At 36.5% G+C, this 15,325-nt stretch overlaps 1 pseudogene; it reads left to right on the forward strand.

Annotated features, from left to right (window-relative positions):
* Window positions 1–670: 670 nt before the first annotated feature.
* On the forward strand, window positions 671–1,489 carry LOC149201199 (putative polyamine transporter At1g31830 pseudogene; annotated as a pseudogene).
* The last annotated feature ends 13,836 nt before the right edge of the window (window positions 1,490–15,325 follow it).

Raw genomic sequence — 15,325 nt, forward strand, 5'->3', positions numbered from 1 at the left:
GTTTCTAAGAGGGCTACAAGTTTGTGAGATATATATATGACACATATCTAACCCTTCGTCATAATTTAACAACCTACCTTAACACTTCCATCAACCTTTGTGTATTTGAAACCACCTTATCTTACATTATTGTAGTGCTCCATAAAGACACTTCTGTTGTTGTTGCCCGATAATTCTAAATGGTAGCATCACACTGCAATATATCTTCAAACAACTCCAAAATAAAAATGATATATTCAAAGACCATCTTCAATCCATCTATCCATAAGGCTTTAAGTGGAAATCGAAGCAACTAAATTGATAAAACATTGAAAATCTCTCAGGAAAGATACCATCCTCCACTGCCCAGATCTAATGTCGATGAAGAAAGTGTATTAAGACGTGTTACTGTAGATGGAAGAGGCTTCCCTACGTAATTTATAGCAATGTCCGAAATGAGGTCTACCTCTTCTCTAAGCTTGGCATTCTCGATACGTAATTGTTGCTCATCAAGTCAAATCTCTCCCAATGTGGCCAAACCTCCATAGTTGGGACATGTTATGTTGCTCAAAGCATTTCAGTAACTCATATTATCCAAACGAAGCTTCTCATTCTCTGATTTTAGCATAATATTATCCTTTTGTTCATGGTGACCCTTACGTAGTTGTATATAGACCCTATAATTTTTGGTATGCAAATATATTTGAATACAGATAGGTTGGTCTGGTGGCAGGGATTCCAATTAGGGTAGTGGAAATGGCTTAGTGGAGTCCTTGGTAGTTATCTATATCCTATACTATTCTTGGACTATCTCAAATCATTAGTTCCGATAGTGGGTAGTGGGCTTCTGAGAATCATGGCCATTTTGGCACTCACCATTGCCCTGACCTATCTAAATTATAGGGATCTGATAGTTGTTGGTTGGGTTGTAGCTTGTCTGGGAGTTTTTTCTCTTCTTCCCTTCTGTGTCATGATGATACTTGCAATACCAAGGCTTAAGCCTTCCAGATGGCTAGAGATTGATTTGCAGAAGGTTGACTGGAATGTTTATCTCAATATTTTATTCTGGAATCTGAATTACTGGGATAACATAAGTACACTTGCAGGGGAGGTAGAGAATCCAAAGAAAATTATTCCAAAATCCTTATTCTTCGTAGTAATTCTTGTTGTAGGTACCTACTTGATCCCTCTCCTCTCAGTTGCTGGTGCAATAGAAGTTGTTAGAGACAATTGGAATGATGGCTACTTTGCAGAAGCTGCCTACGTTTTAGGTGGGGCATTGTTCCAGTGCTGGATAGCAACAACTGCTGGTTTGTCAAACATGGGTTTATTTGAGGCAGAAATGAGCAGTAATTCTTTTCTTCTTCTTGGAATGGGAGAAACAGGTCTGCTTCCTGCAGTTTTTGTGGTCAGATCAAGATATGGAACTCCTCTTCTGGGCATTATGTTCTCTTCTGTAGGTGTTCTTTTACTATCATCATTGAGTTTTCAAGATCTTGTAGCAGCTTAGATTTATCTGTATTGCTTTGGGATGTTTGCAAAGCTTGCAGCCTTTATATGGTTAATAATCAAGGAGCCAGGAATTGATCACCCTTATAAAGTTCCAGTTGCAATTATTCGAGTTATTATTCTCTACTTAGTAATCCATTTTTGTCTTTATGTAACAAATAGGTAGTAGAAGTGCGCAAAAGACCACAAATCCACTATTTGTGGCTCTTACAGGTGCAAGCTTAACATGATCTGACTTGGTTGTAGCTGGGATTTATGGTGGTGTTGTTTCCTTGTGTGCTTGTCAGGTCTTCAGACAGAGCTTAATTGGTCCCTTACTTTCAATAGCCCATTGTCAAAGCAGTTCTATTACTACTAGAATGCTACTGGAAGGTACGCTAGGTAAACTGCTGGCTTTCTCAGGAAAGGATTTGGGTCTTCTTTATGCATGCTTTGATTTTGTTGAAACTCTTACCTCGCCTGCTTTAGCAACCTTTGTTTATGCCTATGCGGGATCTAATAGTGTGAAAGCACTTAGGAAACTCAATCCACTAGTTCTGGATCTAGAAATGGTTCTTAACTAACAGGATCTGGATTTTCCAATTGGATATGGAGCACAGAGGGATGATGGCTCTCAAACTGCTTTGGTTGTTGCTTGTTAATTCTTGGTAGAAACTCAATTCATAGAATAATATACTTCCCCCACCTACTCTTCTTATGCAGTCTCTCCCCTTGCTCTTGCCTATACCTTTGTTGCATCTTACTAGTAAATGGTGACTTATACTGGATTTGATGCTTATGGATAAACTAGATCACCAACTGGATCATCGACTAGATGAACAAATTAATATGTTGATGGCAGTTCTACTGCTTCAAAAATAGAATATAAAAGATAATATATTGATGGAGGTTCTACTGCTTAAGCAACAGAATATACAGGCTTTGATATTCCCAAAGTTCTCTGAGAATTTATCTAATTTTCAGAATATCAATCTATGCTACTGTAAAAGTTCAGAGGTGCTTCCAAATTCCATAGAGCATTTAAGGAATCTCTAAGAGATCAATTTGACGCATTGTAAAAGTTTGAAAGTTATTCCAATTCTGGCACATTAATAGGTGCAAGGAAAACTTAAACCGCAACAAATGCGACTGAAACTACTACGAATGGCACGTTCACTTAAATTGGATAAACTAGATCTATTGCTGGTGAATCTGGAACTTTATCCTAAAAGTTCTTAGAGTGAATCTAGAACTTTATCCTAAAATTTCTTAGTAAGCACGGTAGGGACTTGTGGCTTGCAACTCCCCTTCTTTATTCTTCTAACCTAAAATGTTTGGACATAAGTATGTGTAGATGATAATACAGAGCTAGGTGATGTCGTGAGATATTAGAAGGACAAATGTGGGTTTATAATGTTCCGAGAAAGTTGTTGATGTTTCAACTGGAAAATATCCTCAATGTGCCTAACTACCTTATTGCTTTTAAGGAAGATGGATTACATGTATTTGTTCTAGTGGTGAGGTAGTAGGACCAGGGAGACATTAGATATCAAATTGTACTTCCAATTTTTTTTTTTGAGTATCAGGATATACGGATAGGTAGCACCACCTTTTACAATATGACATGTTCTTTGGAAAATATATAAATTATATGATAATGTATAATGTTTATATTGTGATATTTTAGTATTTTATTATTGGTAAGTTGACCTTAATGCCTTTTACGAACATTTATTATTAATAATATTATAATTTTTTATATCAATAAAATTTAATTGTTTGTTTTAACTTTTGGTATTTATAGAATTATAAAATTTATTTTGGATTTAGGTTGCTGCAAATTTTTGGAGATGTTTGTCCATTTGTTTGTCCATTTAACACACCACATTTAATACGATGACCCGAGAGAGTTTGAAGTTCATATGGGAGAAACCAATAAACCATGTGTTTTATTCCATTATTGATAGGATTACAAAGCCCGTTAACAAAATTTTCTTCAATATTTTATCATATTGCTTGCTAACATTGATTTGAAGTGAGTTGAAAGATTTAATTTTTAGTGATGATGAACCACTAAAGGTGATAGGCTATATATATTGGATCATTATATTAGTTTTCATTCATTTTAATATATTTTGGGTGGAAAATGTTGGAGGAATCAATTTGTATGATCATTTTAGTGATAAAACGTAGTTTAAAAAATTAGATATGGAACCTTTTAATTCCATTTTGAGGCATCAAATGATGTTTTATATATTTTTAATAGTTATATACTAGGTACACACCGTTAAGTTTGATCCACACAAAAAGACCTTTCCAACAATGCTAAAATTGCCTTAGTTGGAGTTGGTATCAAAAATTTATTCCTCTTCGAATGAACCTATATTTTTTACCAATATGGTATGAGTCAATGCTAGGTTAACCCCCATTACTTAGACATGTTGAGTGGGGTATATGTGAAATTTCAATAATATTGTAGAAGTTCCAAAACCTTGTCACTTTTAGGGTTAAGGAAGTTAAAATTGTAACCCTATAGGGATAGTTGGCTATGTTAAACTTTGGGTTCTTTACTGGGAAATGCATACTATTATATATCATTCTATTTCTTACATAATTGAGGAAAAAAACTAGAATTGGCAAGTTATAGAGTAGAATAGAGTGGGATAAGATTATATATCATCCATACAAGGCACAACATGTCAGGAAACGTCACAGTGAGTACTTCTTTTGTTGTAATTATATACATCCATACTAGAGAAAAAAGAGCAAAGTCCCCTCACTTTCTAACTAGTTTTCTCTCATAACAATTTTGTTGGGGTAAATATTTTATTTATCTCTACATGTCGTGTGAGCATTTTTCTATTCTCTATTTTTACATTTCATATATTTCATAAATTTAACAAAAAAAAACTAGGAAATTCAATATCTCAAAGAAATTAACCTTTACAATAAAGATTTGAGTATTTTATTATAATTATGGTGAAGAATTGTTCTAATAGGATATCTACAAGAATTTATAAATCAATAAGTAAATATAATAATATGATATAAGTAATAAAATTTTGATAGATTTATTCATCGTCTCATGTATATATAGTGAATATTGAGTCAATGGACAAACTAATCTTATTTCTCTAATACATGTATAGTGATTATAAACTATAAATGAAAAACATGGTTGTATTAGTTACATTATTGATATCATCAACCTAGGAATACTTTTATTCACTAGTGTCCTTCACTTCAAATGTATGTAAAAGAATATAATAATCAACAACGTTTTATTTATTAAAATATTATCAAACATGAAAAAATTCCTAAGTCAAAGAAAGATTTAATATTTATTTAAATTTAAACAAATGATAGATTGAATAAATGTTGAATATAGAATATAAGTGAACTTACCAAAGCATTAAATATATATGGATGATAACTAAATCAGAAAAAATCACATGATCAAAATGTTCTATTATTAGTAGCACCAAACAACTTATCATATGTTGTCGTTAGTTGATCACAAGCTTCCTGAAGTAGTGATATCGTATATGGATTAAGCAAACCTGACTTAACAATAAATCTCAAATTCATTATAACGAATATTATTATATCATTTGGAGATTGAATTTAGATAGGAAAGATAGTAATCATTCTTCTTAATTACCAATGAATTTAATTTTTTTATACACACGTCTTATTTCAGTATGAAAATTAATTTTAAAATAATATTGACATAGTAAAAAAATAAATAACTTAATTTTATAATTTTATATTTCATTTAAATTTCTTTCTTTCCTATAATAATTTATCTCATAACAATTTATCTAAATGGATTATAAAACCATTAAAGTATTATACCAAAAAACACTATAAAAATGCAAACCCATTTACAAAAATGAAGTAGAGGTGAGTTGATATAAACAAAATCAATTAATAACGGACTACTCTAGCCATAAAAACTAACAAGTTCTTGAACATATTATGTTAGATTGGACATGTGTTAATAAAATAAAGTATATGAACACATTATGATATGAGTAGTGTTTAGCCAAAACAAATAGTATCTTTTGGTAGCGTGTTAGTTTAGCTTTAGAAACTCTCATAACTTTTTTTTACATAATCCCAATATATTTCCATCAATAATAGCCATATAAGATAAAAATAAACATAAAAAATGTTAAATCCCAATATCTTTTGGTTCTATATCTTTTAATTTATAAAATTGAATTAATTAGCAAATATTATGAAATTTGACATATTTCGTAGCTATGATTACACTATGTAGCTACATCAAAGGATTGATTGGTTTGTGAAGTGAACAAGTCAAATAAAGCACATGAGGAAGTGTGAAAACACTATACCATGGTGTTCCATCGATTTGGAACAAGAAAATGATCATTAGATGACTATAGTGGCTTTGTCAAGCTATCGCTCAACCATCGCATAACATAAGGAACAAAAGAAGAATGGATTAGAATTACTACCTGGCAATACACTGACTTCAAGCATGTGTGAATGATTATCCTAGGAAAGCTATTTATGATGATCAAAAAATGTGAATGACGATGTGTTCGAAAAGTCCCCATAGGATACAATGAATCATCTGCAATCAAAAGAATTAGACATTTTAATGAAACAAGACATTTTTTCATCGCCTATTTATTTAGATTTTATAGAAATAGTTTTCTCAGTCAGTTATTGTGAAAAAACCTTATAAACAAGGATTACATGCAGATGCAGTGGTAGTCCATGCCGGAGCTATGACCTGGAAAGGAGTGAATTTGAAAGGTAGAAGGCCATAACCCAGACCTTTTCCTTGAAGTTACCCTATTGAGGAATTGTAAGGCAGGATAGTCTAGCAAGTTAGTTTGCATAAATTTTTGTGTCGGTTTTCCTTTGACAGTTATGCTTTCTGTTAAAATATTCACTAGTTAAAAATAAAAACTAGATAGCCTTTATATGCCACCAAATAGTAGAACTTCTTCACCACTGTCAATGTCTTTTGATATCCCAGATGACCTAAATATGTATTAACATGAAATTCCCTCAAGATAAGCTTCTTAAGCTAACTGTTGTCTGAAACATAGATCTTGTCCCTAAATATGATCAAACCATTTGTTATGAGATGATAGTCCACATCATGATCACTTGTACCAAAATGTTGTAACCTCTTCCTAAGCTCCCTATACTTGTCATCATTCTATCCTTCCTTTAAGATCTGATCCTATAAATCAGTCTCGTATGAACTCATATTTTCTATGTGATTTACTTGTACACTTATGGTAAGAGAATGTGAAACCCTGTTCTCTTTTCCTTTAATGTAAGAAATGTTGAAGCCAAACTCACTAATCATGGCCAATAATATAGCTTTTGTGGTATTCTGCTTAGTAACCTACCAACCCCCTGAATGATTTGACCTCATCCACATTCCTAGGAGCTACCCATTCCATGATAGCTCTTATATTTTCCATATCCACTGTTATGCCTTCCTTGGAAACAACATGTTCCAATTAATATACCTCTATTTGAGAGAAACAATATTTACTAATCTTGGCATACAACTCGTTCTCTCTTAGCAATCTCAATACTGATGCTAAGTGTTTGACATTCTCTTCCTCATTCTTAGAATAAAATATATCATCAATGAATATAATAAAATAATTGTCCAGATAAGGATGCAACATACTATTCATCAAACACATGAAAGTATATCAAGAATCAGCCAAAGAAAAAGGAGCTACAAAAAACTCATAATTCCCATACATGGTCCTGAAAGAAGTCTTGTAGATGTCACCTCTTCCTTAATGCATATCTGATGATATTTTGATCTCAAATCAATGTTTGAGAACATTGTTGCTCCATTCAACTAGTCAAACAAGTCATCAATTCTTGGCAATGAATCCTTGTTCTTGTTGGTTACATTTTTTAGTTGCGTGTAATCAATTCATAATATAAGAGTACCATACTTCTTCACAAACAACACTAGTGCACCCCACGATGATACACTTGGCCTTATGTATCCCTTGTTGAGCATTTCCTTCAACTGAAACTTAAATTAAACTAACTCTAAAGTGCTCTTTATGTATGGTGCCTTTGACATTGGTGTTGTCCCTAGTACAAACTCAATATAAAAGTTCACTTCCGTGTGAAGCGGGAACTATGGAATCTCTACTGGGAACACATCCTCAAACTGTTGTAAGACTAGATAGTTCTTCAAGACGTCTGCATCCTCAACATCCTTACCTTTATCACTTGAAATATACACTACAAATAACACACCCCCTTTCCAGGGATTTCACTTTATATGCATAGCTATAACCATTCTAACTGATTTAGCTTTCTTCTTACCCTACAAGATTCTTTGTTCTCCATTGCCATCCAAGCAATCAATAGCCTTGTCTTAATAATCAACTTTGGTCCTATGTAGGTATAACCAATCCACACCCAAAATCATACTGTACGATCTCAATAGAATTACATTCAAACTTGCTAACGTAGGCATACCATTCAACTCAAAAGGACAAGCTCTTACCCAATGATTCATCTCAAGTTAAACAAGAACGAAACAAGTTACAGTTATAATCATAAATATAGAGATGCAGCAGAATAACACTTCATTTCATTAATAGAAAAATATTGAACTATGCTTACAAATAGAATGGAAATAAGACAACTTGGGTGATGGTTGCTTATCTCCGAGAAGAGATGTGGCAGCTACATACCTTTGAACTATGTTACAATGAGGCTACAGGGCTTATTTATGATTGAAAAACACGATAAAGACTTAAACAACCAAAACCCTAACCCCAGGAGATGTAACAAAAAGATTTTGTAGGCCCCATTGGGGTTAGTTAAGCAACCAACTTCCCAGAGTCATAACCTTGTCATACTATCTATGTTGGCTTGTATAATAACTTGTTGGAAAAGTATGTCTAAGTACTATAGGTTTTGTTGTAGGCCCCTGCTTATTGCTATGTGCCTACAATGAACCTCAAAAAACATCGTTTAGGGGGTCAAACTACTCTAGAAGTTCAGGATCCAAAAAACTTCTAAAACTAGTAAATGCTAAAATAAACAAGGAAATTTATGAAACTAACTGAAGGGCCTAGATGGAATAGGCGGGTGGCCACAAATATCCACCTGGATCATTCCTCCCCCCTTAGGAAACAATGGTCCCCATTACGGGCAAAGCCTCCATGAGGTGAGTAAATTTCTGTTGGACTTGGTCCCAACTAAACCACTTGCCCTAGTGAAGGAGTTGGGGTAATTTGACAACTCGATATAGTTGTATCCTATGTTGGTGAGTGTTCTTGATTTGTGTATCAATGATCTAATCATTTGTGGCCTATTCCATGCATTTCATGTTGAGCTCTGTTGGTGTGAGTTATTCTACAATATAAGATGTGTCCAACAATGGTGGACAGTATGGCCGAATGTAGTCTACATTGAACACTGGGTGCAATCCAAGGAATGCTAAGATGATGAGCTCAAAGGCATTGTCGCTGACAATCTTGGTGATGGTGTGTGTCCCATATCGGAGTGGGTGAATCTTGCGATGGGGACCAGCGAGGTGCTCCTTCTACGAATGTAGCCAAACATTGTCACCCACCTGGAACTTGTGTGACACGCGATGCTGATCATGGCGCTGCTTTTAATTAGCATTGGCCATGTTCAATATATCATGGACCTGCTGGTGGTTGTGTTGAATGCGCTCAATGAAGTTGTTAGCTCTTCCGGCTTCGGGCTGGACGTGAGCTGAATCTAGCTGAGTGGTTTCAAATGGTATCGCCACATCAATCGGACATAATGGGTAAAATCTCAACCCTACCCGAAAGGATTTGTGGAGAGATATGTTGTAGTTGTGTTGGACATAAGGAAGACTTTCATCCCACATTCATGGATGCTTCGAGTTTTACATGTGGAGAATGTGTATGATCATCTTGTTAACAACCTCTATTTTGACATCAGTTTGGGGATGGAAAACCATGGGCTTAGCAAGTTTTGTATACAGCATCGACAAAAGACTAGACTAAAATACACTCAGGAATCTACTGTCCCAATCTGAGACAATGGACTGTGGGATCCCAAAGTTTACCCGCACTCACTCAAAGAAGAGCTTAGTAGTGACCTTGTTGTGATATCGTTCTTGCAAGACACCATGATGGCTATCTTAGAGAATCTATCGAGAACTACGAAAATAAAATCATTTTCATGCTTAGTAGAGGGAAGGCTCGACATGTAATCCATGGAGATAAATTCCCAAGGCCGACTAGGAGTAGGTAAAGGAGTATACAAGCCTTGCTTCTTGATTGTTGGTTTGGCAATGACGCAAGTAGTGCAGGATCTACAATACCACCGATGTTTTCTCTACTCTGAGATGTCCAACGACCCGACTGTAGTGCACCTCCCAAATCATATTGGCACAGTCGCTTGAACTAACAAAGATGTCTCCTAGGTGCCATAATAGTGCATTCTATAGGTGAAAATTTGAATCTTGCTTCCCTTATAGGAGTGTCTGGTATGTGCTACCGAATTCTGGATTGGTCTTGTAAAGATGTGGCAACCATGAAGTCTCGTGCCCACAGAAGTCAACCACAGTGATCAGCACCATGACCGGTGGTTGGCTGAGGTAATTAATGACATTATTGGTGCTTCCCCTCTTATACTAATGGAACTGTTCAAGGTAGGTGGAACATTTCTGATGGTGATCGTTCTACAACTTCCCTTGTATCTGTATGAGCTATAGGATTCGGTGGTTTGTATGGATGATTGTTTCCTTCCCCATATTGTAATGCTTCCATTAATGACATTCATGCACAATGGAATACATTTCTTATTCGTAAGTGGGATACTTTTAGACTGTGTCTGAATGTGTCTCAATGTGGTAAGCCACTTGATGCCCATGCTAAGTAAGAGCTGCACCAATAACATGGTCGAAGGCATCTATTTCAATCTAAAATGGTTGTTGTAGGTTTGGCAAATGGAGCACTGGTGGACATCAGAGGTGGTGGTTCAACTTGGAAAATGTCTGTTGTTGGGTTTCAAACAAAAAAAAAATTCTTTCACTCCGCCCTTAGTGACTTGACTTAAAGGCGAAGTGATATGAGAGAACCCCAACATGAACCTATGGTAGAAATTGGCAAGACACAAAAAGTTGCAGAGCTCTGTTAGAGTGGTCGAGGCTGACCAATCCCGAATGACTTGTATCTTGGCTAGGTACACATGTACAACCTGCTAGCCAATGATGTACCCCAGATGTTGAACCCGGGTGAGGCCAAAAGTGCATTTCTCCAAGTTTTCACACAGCTTGTGTTGGCACTAGTTTTGAAGGACCTGTCAAATATGGTGGAGGTGTTCTTCCTAACTCAAGCTGAAGATCAAGATATCATCTAAATAAACCACCAAAAATGCATTGGTGAACGGTCACAAGATATCGTCCATCAGTCTCATGAAGCTTTGAGGGGCATTCATCAATCCAAACGGCATCACTAACCATTTGAAAAGGCCCTGCTTGGATTTGAAGGAAGTCTTCTGCACAACGAAGGGTTCAATAAGAACATGGTGATAACCTAACTTTAAGTCAATCTTGCTAAAATATTTGACCCCCTTGAGCTATTTCAGAAGGTCATCGATCCATGAGATTGGGTACCTATTCTAGAAAGTGATCTTGTTTAGCACTCGATAGCCAATGCAGAGTCTCCGGGTCACATCCTTCTTTTGTACCAATACAATTAGGCTCTCACGGGGTAATGAGCTTGGCTTGATGTTCCCTTTCTATAATAGTTCTTAAATCTGCCCCTTGATCTCATCGTTCTCCATAACAGAGTGTCGATAGATCAATCCATTCACCAATGACGCACCCAAGGTCAGATTGACGGAGTGATTGACTTGATAGTGCAGTGGTACCCTTGTAGGTGAGGATAAAATATCCCTGTACTCCTCCATGACCTTTTCTATATTCTATTGTTTTGCAGAGGAGCTCTCCATCGAAGCTGTGGCCACAACCTTCTTCTTGCCTTGATGGAGAAGCATAAGCAGAACAAATTTCCTACTTTGGGAAGTAATCTTACTGCATTGCTTTGTAGTGACCAAGGAGATGGTGGTAGGCAGGGCTACCTCCGGTATCCTGGACAAATTATTGGCCAAAGTAATAATCAAACAGTGAGCTCTATACTCATATACAACATGTCACTTCCACAAGTATGGTTTTCCTAACAATACATCAAAAAATTCAAGAGGAGAAACATCACATAGTACCTCATCTGTGAAGGGCTTGATATTGTAGGGAACGTGGCACTACTGGCTGACACAGAGATCTCATCCTTGGTGAAGCAGCCTGACGATGTACATGTATAGATATGTTGTAGTATTTAAGCCTAGCTGCTTCATGACCTCTACTAAAATGAGGTTCTTTTGGCTCCTGCTGTTGAAGATGAACTGTAGCGGAGAACCCTTCAACCACATCTGTGAGTGGAAGATGTGTCCCCCATCCTTTGGATCTTTAGGCTCAATATTCAGGATCTTAACGGTGGCCACGGTGGCACTGGGCTCTACATCAATGATCTACTTCCCCTTTTCATTCCCCTCATAGGATTTTGATTTAGAGTCGAAACATGCATCTGATTCGGAGGCCTTCGGTTCGACCACTAGTGACTGCTTGGCCTGACATTCACTTGCGTTGTGAGTGGAGCTCTTATGGAACTCACACCATTTTTCCATGTCATTATTTATCTTTATAGTGTTGTTATTTGCTTGCTACTTGAATGGGTTGTCCTGGGTAGCCTCGCCTAGGCTCTGTCCTTCGCCATGTGTTTTGGGGGTGCCTTTTCCTTTCTTTGGATTCACAGATCCAAATTATCGCTTCTTCTATTGAAACTTTTGATCAATCTTAATAGTGTATCACTACATTGTGGTGAGCAAGGAAATGTCCAATAACTCCATCTCGTCTTGGATGTACTTGTGTAGACACTGACGATACTTGAGTACCAAATTTTGCTCAGTATCCTTGATACCCAACTTTGTGTGAAGGGTATGGAAATTATTTGTGAACTCGAACACATCTAGGTTCCTTCCCTATCATAGCATTGTCCACTTTATGTATTTATCTTCATAGCTCCTAACAGGGTATTATTATCTCTTGATGGCGTCTCAGAAATAATCCCAAGTGGGTGCAGCTGAAAGCAATGAGGGTTCACTCTCGTCTTTTTGTTCACATTAGGTTTCCCACCAGTCCTTCATGTGTGGGGCGACTTTGAGAAGTGAAAAGTAATCTTTTCTCGATTGGAAAATTCATGAACTGAAAAGTATCCTTCCAATAGATTTAACCATTTATCTACGGTGTATGTATCTATCAAGCCCCCAAATATGGGAATATCAAAGTTAACTTGTACCTTAAAAGGAGTGGCACCTCGAGAGTGGTTGTTGGATGTAGATGTGTTGCCTGTGGGTAGCCATCAAAAGATCTAAGAAAAGATATCCATCATCACATTCCTATGTCATTCGATGGCTTCCTCAAGCAACATTTTCAAAGGATATCATGCCCTGTCATATTTCTTTTCTTCCTCCATGGGAGGTCGTCGGGGTTTGCGAGGCTGATTTTGTAGCAGTTCAACTAGATCGAGCCCTAACTCCTTATAGCCTAACCTCATTGGGGACATGCACAGAAAAACACAGAAAGAGTAGACTGCTCTGATACCATTGATCCGAACTTATATAGTAATGTAAAAAATTACAAATATCATCATAAATACAAAGATGCAGTAGAAAAACACTTCATTTCATTAATAGAAAAATATTGAACTATGCTTACAAACAAAATGGAAATAAGATAGCTCGGGCGATGGCAACTTATCTTTGGGAAGAGATGTGGCAGATACATGCCTCTAAACTGTGTCACTATGATGCTCCATGGCCTACTTATTATTGAAAAACATGAGAAAACCCTAAACAACCAAAACACTAACCCTAGGAGATGTAACACCAAGACTTTGTGGGCCCCATTGGGGTTGGTTGAGCAGCCAACTTCCTGTGGTCATAACTTGGTCATATTATCTCTGCTTGGAACATACAATACGTTGTTGGAAATGTCTCTCTATGTACTACATGATTTGCCATAGGCCCTTACCTATGGTTATGGGCTTGCAGCAGAACTCATAAAATGTTGTTTAGGGGTCAACACTGCTCCAAAAGTTCAAGACCTGAAAAACTGCTAAGAAGAGTAAATTATAAAATAAACAAGGAAACATATGAAACTGACTAGAGGGTATAGGTAGAATAGGCGAGTGGCCACCAATATACACCCGGATCAATGATGAACTCTCCTCTTAGTACTATTAGCCAACTGCACTAACCAAGACTCTCCATACACTTCTTTTCTCAAACCAGACCTACCCATCAGGTCAGGGTTAACATAACTATAATTAGATCCAGGGTCATTTAGAATAGAAACAACTTGATCACAAAGCCTACTGTCCATCTTGATAATATATGCCTAGTGATCTGCCTTCATATTATCCAATGTTGCATAGATATTAGGAATGGTCTGCTTAATATCCCCAACTGTCTGCGCTTCCTATGCATTGTAGATATGATGCCTACCACCTACATATGATAAGAAATCCTTCTTGAGATGCTCCCTTCCACATATCCAACACTGCAACATTCCTTTAACCTCACCTTCATTGTGTTTCCCTCCAGGTTGTGACCAATGTCCCTTTCAAACTACATTAAACTTCTTGTAGGGAACAACATTCTCTTTCTCACCTACATCCTGAGGTCCTATTTGTTTCAGTGACCATTTACCCTTAGTCTTTTCTTTCACTTTCTAACCTTGTTGAGATTCTATCTTACGCTTTGAATTCTCATAACAGTGCTTCAAATTTCTAAATACTTCTTCAAGCAACCAAGGCTCGTCATACTTAATCCAATCTTTAAATGTTAATGATAATCCATTGACAAATCTCTGAACTTTGGCCTTCTCATCCTTAAGATATGGTACATACATAAATAACTCAATGAACTTCATCATGTACTCCTCATCTTTCATTGATCCCATCTTCATCTCACAGAAATCCTTATGTTTACTCTTATAGTACTTCTCTTACAAGTACTTCTTCCTGAAATGTGACTTGAATTCATGCTAACTCAAATCCTTTCTCCTGATGTCTCTAACCTGCTTCACATATTCCCACCATATGCACCAATTCCCTTTGAGGCTTAAAATAACTGTTATGGCATTCATGTTCTTCGTGTAATCATGAAACTCAAAAGATTTCTTTATATCAAGCAATCATCCCTCTGCATCTTTCGGTTTCTTCAACTCTCGATCAAATGTAGGTGGCTTGGATTTCTTGAAGTCATCCAAAAAATATCCTCTGTCATTTTTTCTGTAAGGATGATAACAATGATGATCATGGTACCTGTCTGAAGCAGAAATATAATAAATTCCATGTCCACTACCTTTCATATTAAGTGTATCCAAGAACCCTCCATCCCTCACAATATCATCCCTGTCCGACCTATGCCCATCATGAGATATGCTACCATAGGATCCATTAGTCATGTCTTATTTTCCGTGACTAATCCTAAGCAGTACCTATATCTGCAATTACGAAAAAATCTCAAGGATAACTACATTAACCTTTGCTTGTTTCCCCTATGCCCTAATGAGTGTCCCTTTTGACTAAATTATTATGTCATTATCTGCTTTGCAACTTCTTGTTTCTTCCTTCAAACTTGTCAAAGTGTCTAATATGTGAGGGGAATAACCATCTTGTTCATTTGATCTATAAGGAGGGTCTCGTGATCTATAATCCACCATTTTTCTTGTCATATTTGATCCTCTTCTTATTGCAACTATAGC

The sequence above is a fragment of the Pinus tabuliformis genome, chromosome 2_1 (assembly GCF_031772625.1).
Source record: "Pinus tabuliformis cultivar Carrire ecotype Pingquan chromosome 2_1, CPIR1, whole genome shotgun sequence".
Lineage (NCBI taxonomy): Eukaryota > Viridiplantae > Streptophyta > Pinopsida > Pinales > Pinaceae > Pinus > Pinus tabuliformis.